The 20190-nt window shown below is 34.9% G+C and overlaps 1 non-coding gene across 1 annotated transcript; it reads right to left on the bottom strand.

The window, feature by feature from the left end:
• Positions 1 to 18850: 18850 nt before the first annotated feature.
• Positions 18851 to 18922, bottom strand: TRNAG-UCC (transfer RNA glycine (anticodon UCC)). Its single transcript has one exon. It is a non-coding gene; the product is annotated as a tRNA-Gly (tRNA).
• Positions 18923 to 20190: the final 1268 nt, after the last annotated feature.

Below are 20190 nucleotides of genomic sequence, written 5' to 3'. Positions count from 1 at the left end.
TGGGATGCCATATGCAATTCAAACGAAGTATGCAAAAACATACATGTAAATTCATCATTTCCAGATAATATGATTAAAATAATGGAATACCATATGAGATTTTTCATAACCTTCAATACAGAATGAGCATTGTCATAATTACATTATTGTATGACTCATTAGAGCAAACAAACTTGTTGTCATTACTTTGTCTTTGATAATGAAAAAAATGTTTTTTATTCACTTTCACTAATTCATACATGTACATGTACTTCATAATCTAATTAAATGTAGGCCTACATGTACTTGCAGAATCATACCTCTTACAAAGCACTTAAGGATGAATTATTGCAGTACTTGTCAATGCTCTCCTTTTTGTCAATGCTCTCCTTTTTGTCAATGACAATTAACTAACATGTTTTACTATGACTATTTTAAGAATAAAACATATGACAACTTTCAATTCATTATTATTATTATTATTATTATTATTATTATCGTCAGAATGACTCTGCCACCCATCTTAATTTCTTCCAATCTCCCTACACTTCCTGTTTTTTGTAAGTTACCCTACCTATTATTATGCTAAATCCTCTTTATAGAGTAGGGAAAATAAGAAGTTCCAACACAAGTAAATTTATTGCAATAGAAGCAAGCAAGTATATTTGGCAACTCACAAGACATACCAAATGGCAATTGCATTCTCTTCCACTCCTATTACTTCTATTTTTCTTAATCTTTCTTGACAAACTTTCTCCTCCCAGATTATTTGTATACACTTGATGATGACCTGCAGATCAATTTGCCTGATAACAAAAGTTTCTCATTATCAAAAAGGGTGTGTTAGATTATACCTAGGTCACAGGTCCAGGAAAAGATAGGATAAGATAAGACACTAACAAAGAGTATCAGAGAACTCAAAACCATATGTAATAGATTGGAGGGATGCGTGTTCAAAGAGGAAAATGATTTCTGTGTTAGTTCACATTAGATGCGGATGTTGATATCTCAGTGATGATTCCATTTCACTGCGTCTCTCATGTTTTACATGTACTTGAGAAGCCCATCTGACATCGGACACGCTTGGGAGGTTTGGTGGGTGTGGAGGGGGTATTCATTTTGACAGTGACAGTGAAGTTTGGCTCAATTGGTATTCATTCATCAATATTCAACAAGCATCGTCATGGAACACACCCCTGGCCTTCTTCCAAAAGAAGATGTAGGACACACAGGGTCTCCTATCCATATATGGAATATGCATTCTCAAACATGGCACTCTCATTAATCAGTGTGGGTGGCTCTTATTGGCTGTTCAGTTATCTTCATCATGAAGAAAGAGGGCAGCAAACAAAGACTACATGTATGTCACAAGGCAATTGCTATTTTGGTACTATGAATATGCATTATGCTAATTGACTGCACAAAAGAGAGTGATAATGATCTGAGCATGGACTTACATGTACAACGAATGATCTGAGTATCTCTTTCAATATATTTCAAGGACCAAATTAATCAAAGGCAATCAAAGAATTAGCCTTACAGATTCATTGTGCCCTTCTTATCTCACCCCCTCCATTTGAGCTGTAAAAGAAAAATGTGAGAATAGAAAAGTGGCCTTGCCCTAAATCTATCAGATTTTAAAGCTTGGTATTTCAAAGTAAACTTCCCTATGTTGAATTTTTCTACAAAAAAATTCTGACAGGTTCTCAACGAAGAAGAAATAAAAGGTGAAACATCTTGTCTTTATCTTCAAATTCCGATTCACCTTTGAGTATATTCATCAAAGTCTTCAAACTATTTTTTTTCTTCAATTTTTAATGGCAACATTATCGGGTACATGAACATCTAATACATGAAAAGGGAAGAGACTACTTCCTATGGAGAGACATTTGCCAGGACATTGACTTCATTAATTACTATTCGATGAAGTGAATTCATGTGGTAGGATATGATCGATGGGTGGTTAAGCCAACCCTCTCTCTAAAAGTTACATCCCTCACAATCCAAGCAATCCGAACCATGTTGGCATCAAGGGACATCCAGACCCCGCCCCCGATTGATGACGTCATAACAACCATTCCACAACCTCAACACTAGAGAGCGCTTGGTATTTCATGATGCGTGAAGTCATCGTATCACCAAGCTCAAGGGTGATGTGGTAACCTCAGACCTAGACAGTTACTATTTCCAGAGGAATACATCATCTCATTCAGTCATGAGTAGGGGAAGCAGTCCTGTGTTTATAAACAAAGACTTGTTGTTGTTCGCTATGCTTCTGCTAAAGAGGAGTCTACGTGCATACCTCCCTCATGTCAGACAGGTTTCTCGGGTCTACATGTTGGAATGACGCGTATGCAGAATGCTTTTATAAGAATGCTATGTATCAACTATTTATGTCCCCACTCCCAAGTATTCATATACATGTACTTTGACAGCAACAAGTTTAACACATTCTAAATTGCGAAGAAGCTTTTTGAATTATGCAAGTGTGATAAAAAGACTTTGAGCTTGATGTACATGTATGTATCTTACAATCGTGCATTAAAATGGTGAAGTAAACTTACAATCGTGCATTAAAATGGTGAAGTAAACTTCAAGTGCCATTCATTTTGTCACATACACGTAATGTAAGTTGTGATTATAATAATTTCTATCACTTTTTGAAGTTTCTGATAGAGTATCTACGATCAATGTGACATACATAAATGCTGCCATTTATTCTCAGTGTCCTTTAGACTTAATCAATTAAAATAAGTGGATGTACGGTATATGCAGAAAGGGAGCTGTCAATATGAAACTGAAAATAACAAAATCCTCTTTTCAATTTAATTCAATATTGATCATTTAGATATGAATAATCATGCAAATATTGAGAACATAATGGGATACATCATGTACAAGAAGGGAGGAACTAGAGAGCAGAAGGTTTTTTTTTGTTCCAACGATGCCTCAAAGTAGGAGATCTCGTCCGAAAATGGGGAAAACAATATTACTGCACTAACCAGTCACAAAGTTTGGATTGTAGTCAAAGCCATTTTTCCAATATTCAATTGGTCTACAATAACAATATCCAGAATCCCTTGGAAGCACGCACAGAGGTGTTACATGTAGATGATGAGGTGAAGTTAAAAGGCAAAGTGGGATATCATGTAGACCATCAAGTGGCAAATCACCATGATTAAGATGTAATTATAGGAGATTACGTACATGTGTACCAAGAGAAGATGCAGATTGGAGGGAGGTAGGGGGGGGGGTGGGCAGAAGGTGCGAGCGCACCCTGTAAAATTTGAATAATGGGATGTGCAGCATGTAGAATATATCAATTTTTTCTTTGCCTTTAGCTCCAAATTTTCAGGAACACTTACACCCTGTTAAAGTCTGACTCTAGATCCTTGCCAGAAGAGGGCTAGAAGAGGAAATCTATGGGCAAAGTAAGATTAGACCACATGTCGGGCCATTGAGTAATTAATAGACCAAAACGTAATTCACCTTGATTGACCAAATAAAAGTTTTTTACTAAAAGTTGGATTAGACCAAATTAATTTCACAAATAGTGAAATGTTGTGAATGGGAGATGAGTCACAAGGGATATCTCCATCAGGACCGCTATACTCTCTTTCCTTCCTGTTGTTTCCTGTTCTTACTACCTTTCCTTTCTTTGACATTTGGAAAACTTAAAGGAAAAACCGTATCCAAAAGACCTTTCAGATTGTTGACAAATTTGAATGGGGAAAAAACAAAAACAATACTAAACCAATTTTAAAAAAGCTAATACCTGCATAAGTGAATAATTGAAAACAAATATTACAATATTCCAGTGCATACACTGTACACATCATAAACATGTACATGGATAGTTTTTTTTTTTTTTTTTGTAGATCTTTTAGTGATATTCTTCCATTGAATTTATTACAAGGGTAGTTTCTCTCCCTTTAAATCCCAACAAAGTTGTCTGTAAAGAAAATCATATGGTAAAAGGACTACTCCTGTGAACAATACTCTCCCTTTCCCAGCTTGAAAAAATAACATCAATCATCATCATTTATGGGGGAAAAAAGACAAGAGAAGGACAAAAAAATATTCCTACATGTATGTCTTTCCTAGATACACCTAAAGGAACATTATACAATGTGTACATCTCTGAATAATGTTTATATGTAGATGTAAAAAATAAAGACAAAATATTACAAAATGCATTTTGTTCTTTCAAGATGTTTTCTTATTTGGGGGGGGGGCAAATACAGGAACATATGTGGAAAGATCACTCCTGTACATACATGTAGTTTTACAGGAATGGTCCGCCTATTCCACAAATTTCCCCTATCAATTTTCAGATTTCTTGAAATTCAATAGGTAAGGGAGTGAAAACTTACTTTTTTGTTCCCGAAATGGAGGGGATACATGTAGGAAAGGGAGTGACGAATGAAGAAGAATGTGGATGAAAGAGGATCTAATGTAAGAAATCATTACTGATTTAATTTCCTTTCTTTGTACAAGACAGTGTTGCATTTATTTTAAATCAAATTGGGGTCAAGTTCTCCTTTGACAGTTGACTTTGGTGATCCAATCTCAAAATTTCCAAAAAAAATTGTAGATTGTCCAAACTGTCCAATACGGAAATAATGATTCCAAGACTTTTGTCTTGCTTACACAATACATGTAGGTGTTTTCCATCCTGTCTCCATTAGCCATTCATGTACTTCACCAATCCAAGCTGTAGATTGTTACCTTACCTGCATGACTGTAATTCATAAATTCATTAATCCTGTGTCCATTTCCCACAAATGTATTCCCCCACCCTTAATATGGTTTTTTCACATTTCAAAATTATGGGATATGTTTTGAAATTTGAATTATTTGCACACCATAATTTTTCCAATATAAAGGGATTGCTAGTTTTTTTTTTAAGTACATGGGCCCCAATATAAATACATAACCTCCACAGACTTTTGTACTTTTTATGAACTAAATTGGAAAATTTGATGAAAGCATGTGTTTTGACAAAACAATGGGGATTTAAACTTAGTGTTGTGCTCTTATGAGGTCTGACAGAGGTTTTATTAGGGTGTATACTGGTCATTCCACATAACTTTAAATTTTGTAATCTTCAAAGTCCCATGGGTAAAAACAATAACACAAGAACCTATAAAGTTTTTCATAGCACTGGGGAAATTTTCTGATCTCTGATAATGGAATTTCAACAAATAGAAGGGAAAAGTTCAATAAAAACACAAAATACCATGAAAGAAAACAGTTACCTGTCTAACAAAACAAGGAAATACTGAATGAAGTCACAGTCACCAAACCACATCCATCATACATCGCCAATCCCTGGAATTTCTATACCATTTCTCGTTATTACATTTTTAAATTACATAGCAGTCATAAATTTTGTCATTTCTTTCAGAACCGTATTATCCCGATAACATGCCAAAGTATGTCAAGGACATACATGTACATGTAATGATATTGTTTAGAATAGATTGTCGTTTAAAGGAACTAAAACCCAAGATGAGAAGCAATCTTATTGGAAAGAGTAAAATGAGAGGAACAATCTAAAAAAAGTTTCATCAAAATCGGTTGTGAAATAGCAAGTTTTGAATGCTTAAAAAGTCTTGTTGTTCTTTCTATGGGGATCTTCAAATTGGAAAACATGCCTTATAATTTTGTGGACAACTCTCCATTTGTTTTGTACATAATTTTTCAGATTTTCCCTATTAGGTATTATCTTTAAAATTGCATATTGCCTCATTCTGAGCATAACATATGACATGGGAAAATATAATTCACACCACACATGTCAAGGTCAGGAGGAGATGTTGTGAAATATGTAAAATAAAGAGGAAAATCTGAAAATATGTGTACAAAACAAATGGAGGGTTGTCCACAAAGGGAATCCTCAAATTGGCAAACATGCTTCAAAGTACAACAAAACTTTTCAAACTTCCATAACTCGCTTATTCTATAACCGATTTTTATGAAACTTGTTTTACATTGTTCCTCTCATTTTACTCTTTCCAATAAGTTTGCTTCTCATCTTGGGTTTTGGTTTCCTTTCACTACGATCCACTCATCATCAATGACTATTTCCAAAAGCATTTTTTCATGCTACAAGTAGTTAGACCATACATACTGATTCCTCTTTTTTTTCTCTCTCCTAAAAAAATCCTTATCAACTTTCTGTCTCTTTGTATAACTATTAAGGAATTCAGAATACCGATTTGTGACATTCAGAATAGCAGTGTCACTTCTCGGATAGAAATGACAAAATTTATGACAATGTTCCAGAATACCACCCCTGTATGCCAAACTGCAACTCCATTTGTCATTTCACAGATCAATGTTCAGTGCTTACATGTCAGCTAATTTTGCTGTTTCATTTTGTATCTTAAATTGATCATTTTAAACAGGAAATGTCTGTAGGAAATTGTTGTTCTTTTATAAGAAAAAGAACACCACGGTCAGACTCACACATTCTTGTCTGCAACAATAGAACTTTCTTTGAAAAATTGTTCATGGGGGGGGGTAATAAAATTATTATTTATGTAATAAACTACCATACATGTATATCATTATGTGTACATGGAGGCTATAATAAACACACATAAAGTGCAGGACTACTGTACCACTCATATTGAACTTCCAAATGCATACCAGTAAATGAAATAAAGGGAATTAAAAAAAATTAGCAAATTTGAAATATGCCATTTAGACTAGAGCCTAAAAATAATAGGGCATATAATATAGCATACAGTAATTGTAATTTTTAGAGTAACGCACTACATGTACATGTACGTACAAAGGACCATTTATTAGTAGGTTATAGATTCCACTTTCTCTTCGGATATTGATAGAACTTTTTACAAAGTTATCTCCAAGCTACAAAGTCATCTGTTCAATATTAGGGACAATATCTCTGCATGCCATTATGCCATATATGGTAGATGTGGCTTGTGCCTAAAGCAGTTGATGGACATGACCTGGTGCCAGGCGCATGCCATGCCTGCCATAATTGGGAAGAGAGGACCTATAAGGTATGGCACAATCCAAACAAGGAGATGGGAGGTCAAAGGGTCATGCTCCATGTAAGGCACATGCCAACCCAATACACATGTCAATGGATGATAGTCAACCTTATCTGGCATGAAAAATACTTTTTTGTCTATGGTGCCTATGCATGCCCTGAGATGCTGATGTCAATTGTTTCACCGATACTACACAGTTTCAGTGTTATGAAACTGGTAGTTTTCAATGAAATAATTAGGGGTCTCATGACAAAAGAAATCTATACATGTGAAAAGGAGAAACCTATGTGTACATCAGAGGATGAAGTGCCCGAAGAGGCAAATCTCCATGATAAAAAAAAAATATTTATTTTGATATTTTAATGCTAATGTCACAAATTAAGTCTCACTTGATTCTTCCCAAATTGTACATGTACTCAAATTATTTTGTATCTTTTAATCCTAAGATGTACGTTGTCTTTTTTTTTTAAGTTTAAACACATTTATCTCAAAATGTTCTCTTGCAACTTAACTCATCTTGGGATAGTTCTTGAAAACAGCGACAAAAAAGTAGCGGAGATAGGGGAGAACTGGGACACGGAGAGAAATTGGACACTCTTATAACTTGAAAAATACTCAGCCAATCAGCAAACCAGTTACATCACTTCAGTAAAAAGGTGTGCCTAGGAACAGATAACAACAGATATCAGCCATTACACAGAACAGGTATTAAGTTAAAATGATCAAAATAATTTTTCAAACCCTTTTTTGATACATTTTTTTTTTCTACTACATCTGGTATATCCTTGATTATGCTACATGTAGCTGGTAACTCAGTACTGTATGTGTGCAATCTTCTGAAAACAAAATTGCTTGATATTAGACAGGTTCGACAAAGGGGCCGCCATTTTCATTTTTTTTTGTTACCAAGGGGGAGAAATGGGAAACAATACTCCCATGCTGTCCCATTTCTCCCCAGCACGTGTAAGTTCTCCTTGTGCAAAATTTAATGATTTCTTAATGTCCCATTTTACCCCGTGTTTCCCAAGTTATCCCAAATTGAACTTTTTCAAAAATCATAATTACACGAAATAGCAAAATGTCATGGTATCACTAAATACTACATGATATTGATTCGATAGCACATATTATGATCATGAGCTAGCTTGATATAATATTAAAAAAGTTACAAAGATTCTTTCCGATAAAAAAAGTTCCCCATATCTCCGCGGTCTCCCTGACATAAAGAAGGCCACCTTGATTGGTTTATTTAAAGAATCCTCAGAGATTCTGAATTCATACAACTGGCAATATAAGGAAAGGACCCCCCTTCAAAAAAGGGGCAGTGGCACTGCTCAAGCTTAATATGTCTCAAAATTGATGTTTAACTAACAGAACAATTATAAAAAGAATATCCTTATCTTATATGCTATTTCATTCAATATGTGATATAATATGGAGGAATTCAAATAGAACCATCATTGTTTGTGTTGAATTTGATTACTTTATTTCTTATATAAATTTGATAAATGAATGTGCTCAAGTGCATTTTGTCTCATTTGCATCATTCTGGCAAGGACAGTAAATAAGTTGTACAGTACATTTACATGTATGCAAATATGTGAATTTATGATGTACATGTAAGGATCAAATTTTTTCCTTTTTTGTACATGTAATCTTAATTGTGATTTTTTTTTTTTGGGGGGGGGTCATTAATCTTGGAATAGTGACAGTCACACGTTTGGAAGGATTTTATACTAAGCAAGGTCTAAATATTTATTAATTAAGAAAAATGCAAATGTTATTAAAAAATAATGGTAATTAACATTTTTATATATACTTAGATATATTACTGTAGTTCACCATGGCAGCAAAGCTATTTGAAAGAATGAGAAAATAATAATAAAATGCATGCTAAATCAAAAAGACTTTTTACTTCTCTTGTTAATTTTTCATTTAAAGTACAACCTTAAAATTTTGATTTCACTCATGTGAATTTAACTTGTCTGCAATGCATATCAATAAGTTAAACAGATTTTTTATCCTTGACTAAAGCTGACTCACAAGAAGTCTGCAAACAAAATTCATCAAACAGATCATTTTAAATCTGCACAAGTCTATACATGTAGTATGCAGAGTCCTACAATAGTACAAAAACATACTTATAAAGAGAAAGTATTATAAAAACCAAGAGGAATAGAAACAAAGAAAGGGGAGGGATAAAGATAAAGACAAGACGTGAAAAAAGGAACAAAAAGATGAGAGCATGTATTGTACAATGCCTTCTTAGAAAATGAGAGGCTGAATGTCAAACATTTGTACCGTCCAAAATTTACCATCCATAATGTACATGTACCCTTGCACGGGTCAGGAAAAGGTGACGTCGCTATGAAAATATGATTCAACAATTGCATGCGCTTAGTACGTAAATGCAATAAACGCAGGGCCGTTTTACTGGCTGAAATGCACATCAATTGTTGCTGCAGATCAGTGCGCGTTTGAAAGGATTTTCCTTTTGCTGTCAAAATTTTCTTTCTTATTTTCATAGATTTACTAAGGAAAAAAAATTGTTGTTCAACTTTTCGCTAACTTCTGAGGCGTTGTACAACACAAATAGCAAATATTCTTACTTGTGCAACGGTGTGACATTTCACATTTGGTGAAAAAAGGAGACACTCTATTTGACTCGGCTAATGCCTCGTTGAATAGAGCATCTTTCTTTCACCTTATGCAAACTCTTGCACCATCGCACTCATGCCTATATTCGCTATTTGTATACTAGCCAAAGGTGATACACTAACTAACATTTATTCATTTATTAGAATATCAAATTATTCGATTTAAAAAGGCTTTTTATAATATCACAAATATCATGGACCCTGAAGTAATGTATCCCCATGTTTAAGGGGGTACTCTGGGCTGAAAATAATTTAAAGCTTAATAAATAGAGTAATCTCACAGAGCAAAAAGCTGAAAATTTCACCAAAATCTGGTAAGAAATAATGAAGTTACATGTATTGAATTTCAAAATTTAGCAATATTTTGTGAAAACAGTTATATGCATAAATAGGTGGGCTGATGATGTCACATTCCCACTTTCCTTTTTCTTATTCTATTACAGGAAATCATAGTTATTTCCTATTTTCATACATTAGTGTATAATTATGTCAACCTTACAAAATTAAAGTTGCAGTGCTCAATGAATATCTAATGCATCAAATAAATTGTTACTCAATTTTTTTTTAATCTTGGGGACAAAATTTGAAAAAATACACCAATTTAAAGGTCAAGTCCACCCCAGTAAAATGTTGAATTTAATAAATAGAAAAAAATCAGACGAGCATAATACTGAAAATTTCATCAAAATTGGATGTAAAATAAGAAAAATACAACATTCTAAAGTTTTGCTTATTTTTCACCAAATAGTTATATGCACAAATGAGAGAATTGATGTCATGTCCCTCACTATTTCTTTTGTTTTTTATTGTTTGAATTATACAATATTTCATTTTTTACAGATTTGACAATAAGGACCAACTTAACTGAACCATAAAATGTTAAACAATGGTAATTCCACTTGTTCAGGGAGAAATGAAACTTTGTTTCACATGACAATGAGGAGAAAATTAGAATATTTTGTATTTCATATAATAGAATACAAAAGAAATAGTGAGTGAGTGATGTCATCAGTCCCCTCATTTGCATACTGACCGGAATGTTCATATAACTATTTTGTGAAATAAAGCGAAACTTTAAAATGCCATAACTTTCTTATTTTACATGCGATTTTGATGAAATTTTCAATGTTATTCATGTTTGATTTTTGCTCTTTTTATTCAAATGAACTTTTTGTTGGGGTGGACTTGTCCTTTAACACAATAAACTACAAAAGAACAAATGGGGATATGATATCTTCAGTTGGCTCATTAAATATTCATGAAGCCATGCATAATCTAACTGTTTCACCAAACTAATGCAAATCTTTTAAAATGTCATAAATTTGTTACCCCTCATCTGATTTTGATCAAATTGTCAGTGTTTTGTTTGTCTGATTTCTTTTTTTTATCTGTTCAAAAAAGTTTCTTCAGCATTAAGTACCCCTTTACAGGAACAGTCGAGCATTTTTGTTATTACAATAAGAAACTAGAAAAAAATGAAGTGTTAATTAATTTTACAGTCAAATTGTAGAAAATGTCAGTGCTTCATGTGTATGCTTGTTTAGAGTTTTCCCAACCCAACTCCCCATCTCTCTCTGTCTTGATATCAACTTGGAGTGGGATTGGCCTTTAAAATAGGATAAAATATCAGAAAGCAGTAACACATAGATGTAAACCCCCACACAAAAGTTGTTTTTACACTTTAAGATGATTATAAAAATAAGAGAAAAGTTTGTTTACCTTTCCACTGAGAGCTTCCTCGTCACTAACTTGATATGATAGATCAGTCTCTTCAAAGCCAGTGGCACACATACGCTGATCTGGGTTATGGCTGTGGTGATGACTGTCTGAAGGGATGTCAGGGGAATTGAGGCAGGTTTGAATAAGGGCTTTTCCACTTTCACTCGTGATCATAGGTTGGAGTTTGCGCGTGGCAAATGTGTAGACATGCCCCGTCTCACTGGCAACCAGCAACATCACCTGCGTTCCAGTCAATGTTGACAATTCATAAGCCTGAATTGATAATCAGAAAATACAAAATAGTGATTTGAATTGAAATATGATTGTGTCCATTAATACATGAAATTAGTCTTCATTAGCATTACGATGATTCTGAAAAATTCTAAATTAAGCGGCATTTGGATGCTTCACAAAAGGAAATAGACAAAAATGTAGAGCTGGGCCAACAATATATTTAATACTAATGATAATAACACTAATTAATATTAAGATGGGATCTATCTAACCCATCTCCACACATGTCAAATCAACAGATCTAGACAAAATGCAAAATATTGATTTGATTTTGCTGTTGTAATAAATGTGCACCAGGGTGCTATTTCATAAAGTTGTTCATAATTTAAGAGTGACTTTAAAGCGACTTTACATTGACAAATCATGGGGAAATCAAGGCTAATCTAAAAAAAACAGAGAAGGGATTCAAGTTTTTCACTCGACTGCATGCCTGGGGTGTTACGTAATAGACGCCAGCGTGTCTGGGAGGTCTAAATCTTAGGAGAGCAATAGTTAGTAGACTAACCAACCAGAAGTAAACTGCATGTTTTCACTTTGAAACATGTAACTCCACAGAGGTTATTTATTTTGCTTTAGCAATCAAGAGACCTGCTATGAGTCTAGGAATTGGGATTGTTGGAAGCTAGAACTGCGACGACCCGAAGTAAATAACCATCGTGTGCTGTCCGAATTTTATCGCATTAGTCCGACGGACGCTCATGACGGACGGATTAAATTATGCAAGTCAATTGGCCTTTTGCAAATTTCGTATTGATTCAATTTCTCCATGATTTGTCAGTTGCCAGGCCCTTTAACAACGACTGGTGCCAGTGGTGGTCCTTTCTTGTGGTAAATGATGTTCATTGGTGATTATTTTAGTGCGAAAGAAAGGATCACCAGTCATTCTTAAAGTTGCTCTTAACTTAATACGTACAGCTTTATGAAACACCTACCAGGCCAAAATTATGACATTAGTCCATTTGCAACTCTTTTTCATCTTCTTTTCTTTATGACTTTTATGTGCATAGCCATAAAATAAAATTTATTAAAAGTGCTATTTTCATATCGCACAGTGAGTTATATAATTTAGTCTACCAAGAAGTACCAATGTTATTAACTATACTAATTTAGTATGGATCTAACAAACAATATCACTCGCTTGGCCTGGGTGAGGCTGGAACAAAATGCAAAAACTCATTAATCCCCCCCCCCCCTCCTCATTCATGCGATTTTGTAATTTGTCTGACGCTGACTTAAAGGAGAATGAAACTCTTGGAGCAAGTTAGCTTTTGTGAAAGCAGAAAAATCAAAGAATAAGATCAACAAAACTTTGAGTAAAATAGGACTAGCAATAAAAGAGTTATGAGCATTTGAATGTCGAGATCACTAATGCTATGGAGATCCTCCCATTGGCAATGCGACCAAGATCTGTGATGTCACACACGTACAACTCTCCCATTTGGACACTGAAAATATACCCCAAAACATCTCTTTTTGCTCATTCTAATCATATGACAAACGATTCATCAATGATATAATGTTGTACGAACCTCTGTACTTGTCATCTCATAAAGAGAACACCTCACCTTGTGATAGACTCTATAAAAGTGAGAATATAAGTGAAATAAGTACTAAAGTAATGAGGGAGTTGTACGTGTGTGATATCACAGATCTTGGTCGCATTGTCGTTGGGAGGATCTACATGGCACTAGTGATCTCAATATTCGAATGCTCATAACTTTCTTATTATTCAATCAATCTTCCTCAAACTTTCAACAATATGTTTCTTTGATTTTTCTCTTTGATATGGATTCAGCTGGTTTCAAGGGTTTCATTCTCCTTTAAGTTAAAATTAAGAATAGATCTTTACAAAATCCTTTTTTTTTCTCACCTTTTTCATAATTCCAGTTTTTCTTTTACTGAAAGTTGTGTAACGTCTCAGCTTGTTTTCGATGAATTCCATCTTTATCTTTACCCTTCCTTTTGTTTTCTTGCCACGATTGGCAGCTTTTTCCAGGTTTGCCATATCATCGGGAGTGAGTTGGGTAAAGCCCGGGCCAAGCCCGGGGTCATCCATGTCATGGTCCCGGTCCGCTAACTCGGAGCCCGTACCAACAGAGCTACTGTCACTGTCCGGTAAACATGATCCATGGTCACTAAGTCCATTTTTCAGCTTGTGCAGATTCGTAAAACTCATTTCCATCATGAACTTACTCACGAGGCGATAATTCTTACACAAATCTCCGACGAAATCACTTAAAACACGATCCTTTCCACCGTAGCTCCTCTGTCTAATTGGAGACTGCGAAATCGCAAATAAATTAAGGAAGTCGGCGAACTGTATCTCTGTTAAATATACATGTGCAGTATTAATATACTTACTCATATAAAAAACGAATAGGATTAGAATATGAATCGAATCAATCTGAAATACTATCAAATCATTAAATTACCTTTTTTATTTCATATTAATGCATTTTAGCATCTATATTTGAAGAAAAAATTTGAAGCGCATTGATATTTTACGGTAATTATTGTTAACAGTCTGATCGCACCAGAAAGGAAGTGAAGCTACCAAATATGGCCGACATGTCCTCCAAATATGGGACTTGGTTTCCTTCTTTGGGCATGTGAGCGATCCACATTTGTACAGAAGGGGTGGTGACTCGTTTAATGTATGCACATAAACAACACAAAGTCCATGTGCGTTTTGACGAGATCGTGGATTGCGAAATAAGCGTTCTCGAGTTTGGGCAAATAGCAACAAAGAAATGGGGAGGGAGAAGGGGTATAGAAAGGAGACATCTGAGCCTGATTGTGTAACACTATGATATTTATATAAAATTTTGTTTAATGCCGTAGGCCCTATTTCCCACACACGGCTCAGTATTCTGGCACCATCCTAATTCATTTCTTTTCATTTCATATAGTCCATTCGGGAGTCCATTTCAGATTTCATCCATTTCATTTCATTCCGTTTCACTCCCGGGGTTTCACTTTATTTCATTTCATATAGCTAGGCCCTCTTTAATTTCATTTCGCATTTTCCATCCCATTTAATTTCATGTAGGCCCATTCGCTTCACTTTGTTTCCATGTTCAACAAAGGCCTATATGTGAACACAAATTATCATATAGGCCTTACATAACTTTCATACAAAGTAATAGGCCCCCAAAAAATTTTAAAATGAAGGGGAATGCGGGGGGAATGCTGAGAATCAAAGCTTGTAATTTGCATTGATTCCCATGACTGAATTATAATAGGCCTGTAGAGAATACATAAAGGCCTATATGTATACAATATTTGCGACTTTGAGATGGTAAATGGGGGGGGGGGGGGGGGTGTTACACCCACAAATTTAATAACGCCCACAAATGTAATAACACTTTACCCACAAATGTAATAATTTCACCCACAAATGTAATAATGCACTTTACCCACAAATGTAATAATTTTTGATCGCCCACAAATGTAATAATGACTTTACCCTCAAATGTAATAAATTTGAAGGGATTTTCGGCGAATCCGTTCTAAACTAAAATCCTATAGTAATGCGTTCATATAGCACAAAAGTGCAGTCTTTTTTCCAGACCCGGTTAATTCAAAAATTATAATATAAGTCCAAAGTCTTTTTCCAGACCCGGTTGTTTCAAAAATTATAATACAAGTCCAAAGTCTTTTTTTCCAGACCCGGTTATTAAAAAAAATCATAATATAAGTCCAAAGTTTTTTTTCCAGAAACGGTTATTATAAAAATTATGATATAAGTCTAAACTAAGATACGATAATGATATTCCAGTGGAATAAAAATGAAAATCGAGCTTAGTCTTTTCTCCAGACCCAGTTAATTAAAACTGGTGGAATAAATGTTTTTGTTGTAGTTTTAACTTATACGTCATTTTCACCATACTTTGCATATATATACTTTAGCACCTGAATATTCCAAATATGCAAAAATTAACATGGGTCCATGTGCTTGATTTTTTGCTATAGATCTTAAAAATTATCGTATCTTAGTTTGGACTTATATTATAATTTTTTTAATAACCGGCTCTGGAAAAAAGACTGGACTTATGTTATAATTTTTTAACAACCGTGTCTGGAAAAAAGACTTTGGACTTATATTATAATTTTTGAAACAACCGGGTCTGGAAAAAAGACTTTGCACTTTTGTGCTTTATGAACGTATTACTATAGGATTTTAGTTTAGAACGGATTCGCCAAAAATCCCTTCAAATTTATTACATTTGTGGGTAAAGTCATTATTACAGTTGTGGGCGATCAAAAATTATTACATTTGTGGATAAAGTGCATTATAACATTTGTGGATGAAATTATTACATTTGTGGGTAAAGTGTTATTACATTTGTGGGCGATTATTACATTTGTGGGTGTAACAGGGGGGCAGATGGGCGGGATTTGTAGGATGATCTCAGTGCACATAACAAAGCGGGAATATAACTGATTCAAAGGCCATGTTCAATTCAGTTCAATAAAATATTTACTGTAAAAAAAAAAATTGCCATCTGAAAATAATTGTGCAATTTGTAAAAATGATTATGCTTCACTTTGTACACAAACCCAAGCAAATTGTGATTTATGGAAAAAAAGCACTTCGACTGTTATTACCCTTAGTGGCAGAGTTGTTAAAAATTCTGCACGTTTGACTTTTTAATGGCATTAATTCATGAATCTTGTTTATCTCAATTATTATTCCACGTTCATTTTATCTATGCTTTGTACATTCGATGCTACTAGGCCTATTCATTGTAAATATCACGGTTCTCTCACATCCCTCATACTCTTACAGGGGGTCGAAAAATAAATTCTTATCTTATCCTATCTTAATTAGGTTATCTTATCTTATCTAATCTTATCTTATCTTATAAAGACACTTTTCCACATCATTTCAACATGGGGGGGGGGGGGGGGACCATGCTAAAAAATAGAATCAGCTGATGGTATAATTCTCGAATGGTCTGGGGAACTGGACCCGAATTTATTGGGGCCCTTTTCTAATGGCCGATATGATGACACAAGCCCAACATTATAATAGGTCTGGCGGGTCGAGCGTTAAGGTGAGTCGAAATGAAACATTAAAAACGTATTTTTGCAGTCTTAGTTATTAGCGCCCCCCCCCCTGAAGTATGCCAGTGGCGTACCGTGGGTCACGGCATTGGGGGGCACCAGCAACAATTTTGAGTCACTAAGTGAGCGCGCGAAGCGCGCTGTTGCCAGGTATACTGACCTAATATAGAGACATTTTGAGGACAGAGCCAGTAAACGAATATGTATCTCACTAATGAAATAATGCGAGAGCGAAGCGCGAGCTGAAAATGTTTGATATTCAGACACAAGAAGGTACATTATAAGCATTTTTTTTGTAATCATGATACGTACCTGTCTCGCTAAACAAACAATGCGAGCGCAAAGCGCGAGCTGAAATTTTTGTATATATTGACCCCAAAAAGGGACATATTAAGGACTATATTTTAGGAATCCATTAAGAGTATACATATCTCACCATAGTCATCTATTGCGAGTGCCATGTGCTTGCTGATTTTGTTAGAATTACATCTAAACACATGAAGCAATTGTAATCGTGATCTGAACAAACGCATCTCACTAATCAAATATTGCGAGCGCGAAGCGCGAGCTGAATATTTAGGAAATTCAGACCTAAAGAGGGGCATTATAAGGCTTGTTTGTATAGGAATTCACGAAGACCATACGTATTTCCCCAATCAAATGGTGCGAGCTGAAATTTTTTTATATTCAGATCAGAAAAAATGACATTTTAAGGACTGATTTTAGAAATTCATGAAGAGCAGACATATCTCACCAATCCACTAATACGAACGTAAACATGGACAGGAAATGTTTTATATTATGACCTTAAAATGGGGCAATCACTTTAAGTAGTCATGAAAAAGAAGCATATGTCACTATATAAAACAATAATAACTCGAAGTGCGAGGAAATATATTTGGTGTATATTGACTTGAAAACTAGAGTTTTTAGTACAACAGGATTATATATCTCGTTTTAAAACAGACAATGTGAGTACCAGGAACAATGAAGACATAGGCAATGAGCAAATTATGTTTCATAAAGTTACGAAACATATATTTCTTATGTTATATAACATAACATAATTATTATATAATATAACATTATAAAGAAAAATAATTTCTTATTTCCCTTTACGTTTCTCTTCCTTTCTTCCTCTTTTTCTCCTTTCCCCTGTTTTTTTTGCCAGCAGATGGGGGGGGGGGGCACGTGCCCCCCATGCCCCGACGTAGTTACGCCACTGAAGTATGCTATACATATTTCTTCAGTCACTGGGTATACTGGTGACACATTTCTGAGCAAGGCCTAGCCCTAAATGAATCCATGGACCTATGGGCCCCCACTTAATCTATATTTTATGAAAACCACATAGAACTCTTATGAATAATTTCATTTCTATAGTTGATACCCTTATAAGCGGGCCACTGACCTCGGTTGCAAGGGCCTTTGCGATGGGCGCTCAGAATGTGCGCTTTGCGCAAAGTTCGGAGTGGCTTCAGGGGAGTCTGCCCCCCCCCCCCCAAAAAAAAAAAAAAAAAAAAAAAATAGCTACGCCAACAGAAAATTGTAAATATTTCATATCCAGTTCCCTTAAAAAAAATGATAATATATTGAATCATATACGTTATAGTACATCTTACTTCCAAATTGACAAGATATCGATCTTATAATAGTAAAGTTGGTAATTGGGACCAGGCAATAAATGCAGAATTTTACGCTATAGATGTTCTTCCAAGTTACTAAAATTCTTGTCATTTTCTCGAATGATGTCCAATGTGCTGTCTATTGCCGCATTCAGTGTTCAAGTTTTCCCAGAATTCAGGAAATTTGGGTCAATCATTTTCCAGGAAATCGAGCTTCGGGAAAAATTAAACAATTTCAGGAAATTCAAGGAAATATATAAGCCTACCGAATGATGATCTTATTTCCATTGTATTTCCTTATTTACCCGGCTGTTATATATATATATATATATATATATATATATATATATATACGTGAGAATTGTACATGTACAACAGCTTTGGCAACTCTTTTGTTTAAATATTTTTTGAAAGAAATGGATGAAGCGAACATTGGTAGGCGTAGCTTAAATCAAGGTTTGGAAAAATTGGTGATGCCGAAAAATGTCTCTGCCGGGAATCGAACCCGGGCCCCCACCTTGGAACGCCGGTGCCTTAACCACTAGACCACAGAGACGGGTTAGTGGCTAGGGCGACCCCGATCCGATTGACCGTCAGATAGACAGATTTTCGACGCCATATACCAATTATAATTCCCTTTGTCGGGTGTAGGTGGGTTTTGAACAATGACAAGCTAGTCTGCTGGGCAAACCCTTCACTCGAGTTAAGGGTCTGAATGTGCAGCCTACTCATGCCTTGTGTACTGAAGGCTCGTATTGGAACAGCAAGTTTTGTATGTGCTAGTCTTTGCGTAGAGGCACACTTATTGATCAAAGTTCCAATCAGGGTCTGTGCCTGCAGACTAATGACAAGCCGCCATGCCTCAGCTGGATCAGAGCTCTTGCTTTGATACAGTACACGTATGGGAGAAAGAATACAATATATGTATATATAAATCAACCATAAAACCTTGGAATAGAATTAATATGTTTATATCAGCCAGATATGGAAGGAAATCGAGAAAAATCGATGAAATTAATAGTGTTGAAAAATAAAATAAGGTGTAGGCCTAGAAATAGGGCATATAGGCCTAGGCTTAATTTTTTTTTTGGGGGGGGGGAGGAGAGGAGCCCCCGCTTACCCCTAGGGATCCTTTGATAACTTATCTATATTGAGAGCTGTTATTGTTTTTAGACCTACCTATAGTTAATCAATTTACTAGAATTTATCATTTTAGTTGAATATATCAAGTTCAATCTGTAAGAGCCATCATTTCTATGTCAAGTTGTGTCCAACGGCAAGATTATAGATTATTTAGTTTATTTACTTAATCACCCATATTTAAAGAGGTTCACAAGATTAGAGATAAAATTACTGTTTTCCTGTTTTGAATCTTGGTCCTGGTATATCAAACCTAGGGAGATACCCTGGAAATCTTGAGGAAATAATATTTCAGTGGTACAATCTGGCCATTTTTTGTTCCTAGAATTATATACGTCACTTTCTAGAACTGCAGGTAAAATCATTTTCTCACAAATCAACCACAATAAATGACTTTCGAAATATCGTATTTACTTTAGAAATTGCCCACGATGAACCTTCCGCGACATTGAATGTATGCTATAAAAAGAAAGTGAACCTTTTACACTTTCCCTTTGACCCACTTTTATTGTATCATGGTTGATATACGTCAATTGAAAATAATCAGAAATATATGCTTTAACCACAAGATTGAAAGTCAATGACAACCTGCATACAGTAGTCCTATATCTGATTTGAATAAGTCATGAAAGGTCAAAATGGAATAAGTTTTGTTGTAATTGTAAACAAAATATAAAAACTACG

The sequence above is a fragment of the Lytechinus pictus genome, chromosome 7, assembly GCF_037042905.1.
Source record: "Lytechinus pictus isolate F3 Inbred chromosome 7, Lp3.0, whole genome shotgun sequence".
In the NCBI taxonomy this organism is placed as follows: domain Eukaryota; kingdom Metazoa; phylum Echinodermata; class Echinoidea; order Temnopleuroida; family Toxopneustidae; genus Lytechinus; species Lytechinus pictus.
The sequence above is the reverse complement of the archived record's forward strand: the minus strand, read 5'-3'. Positions and strand labels throughout refer to the sequence as shown.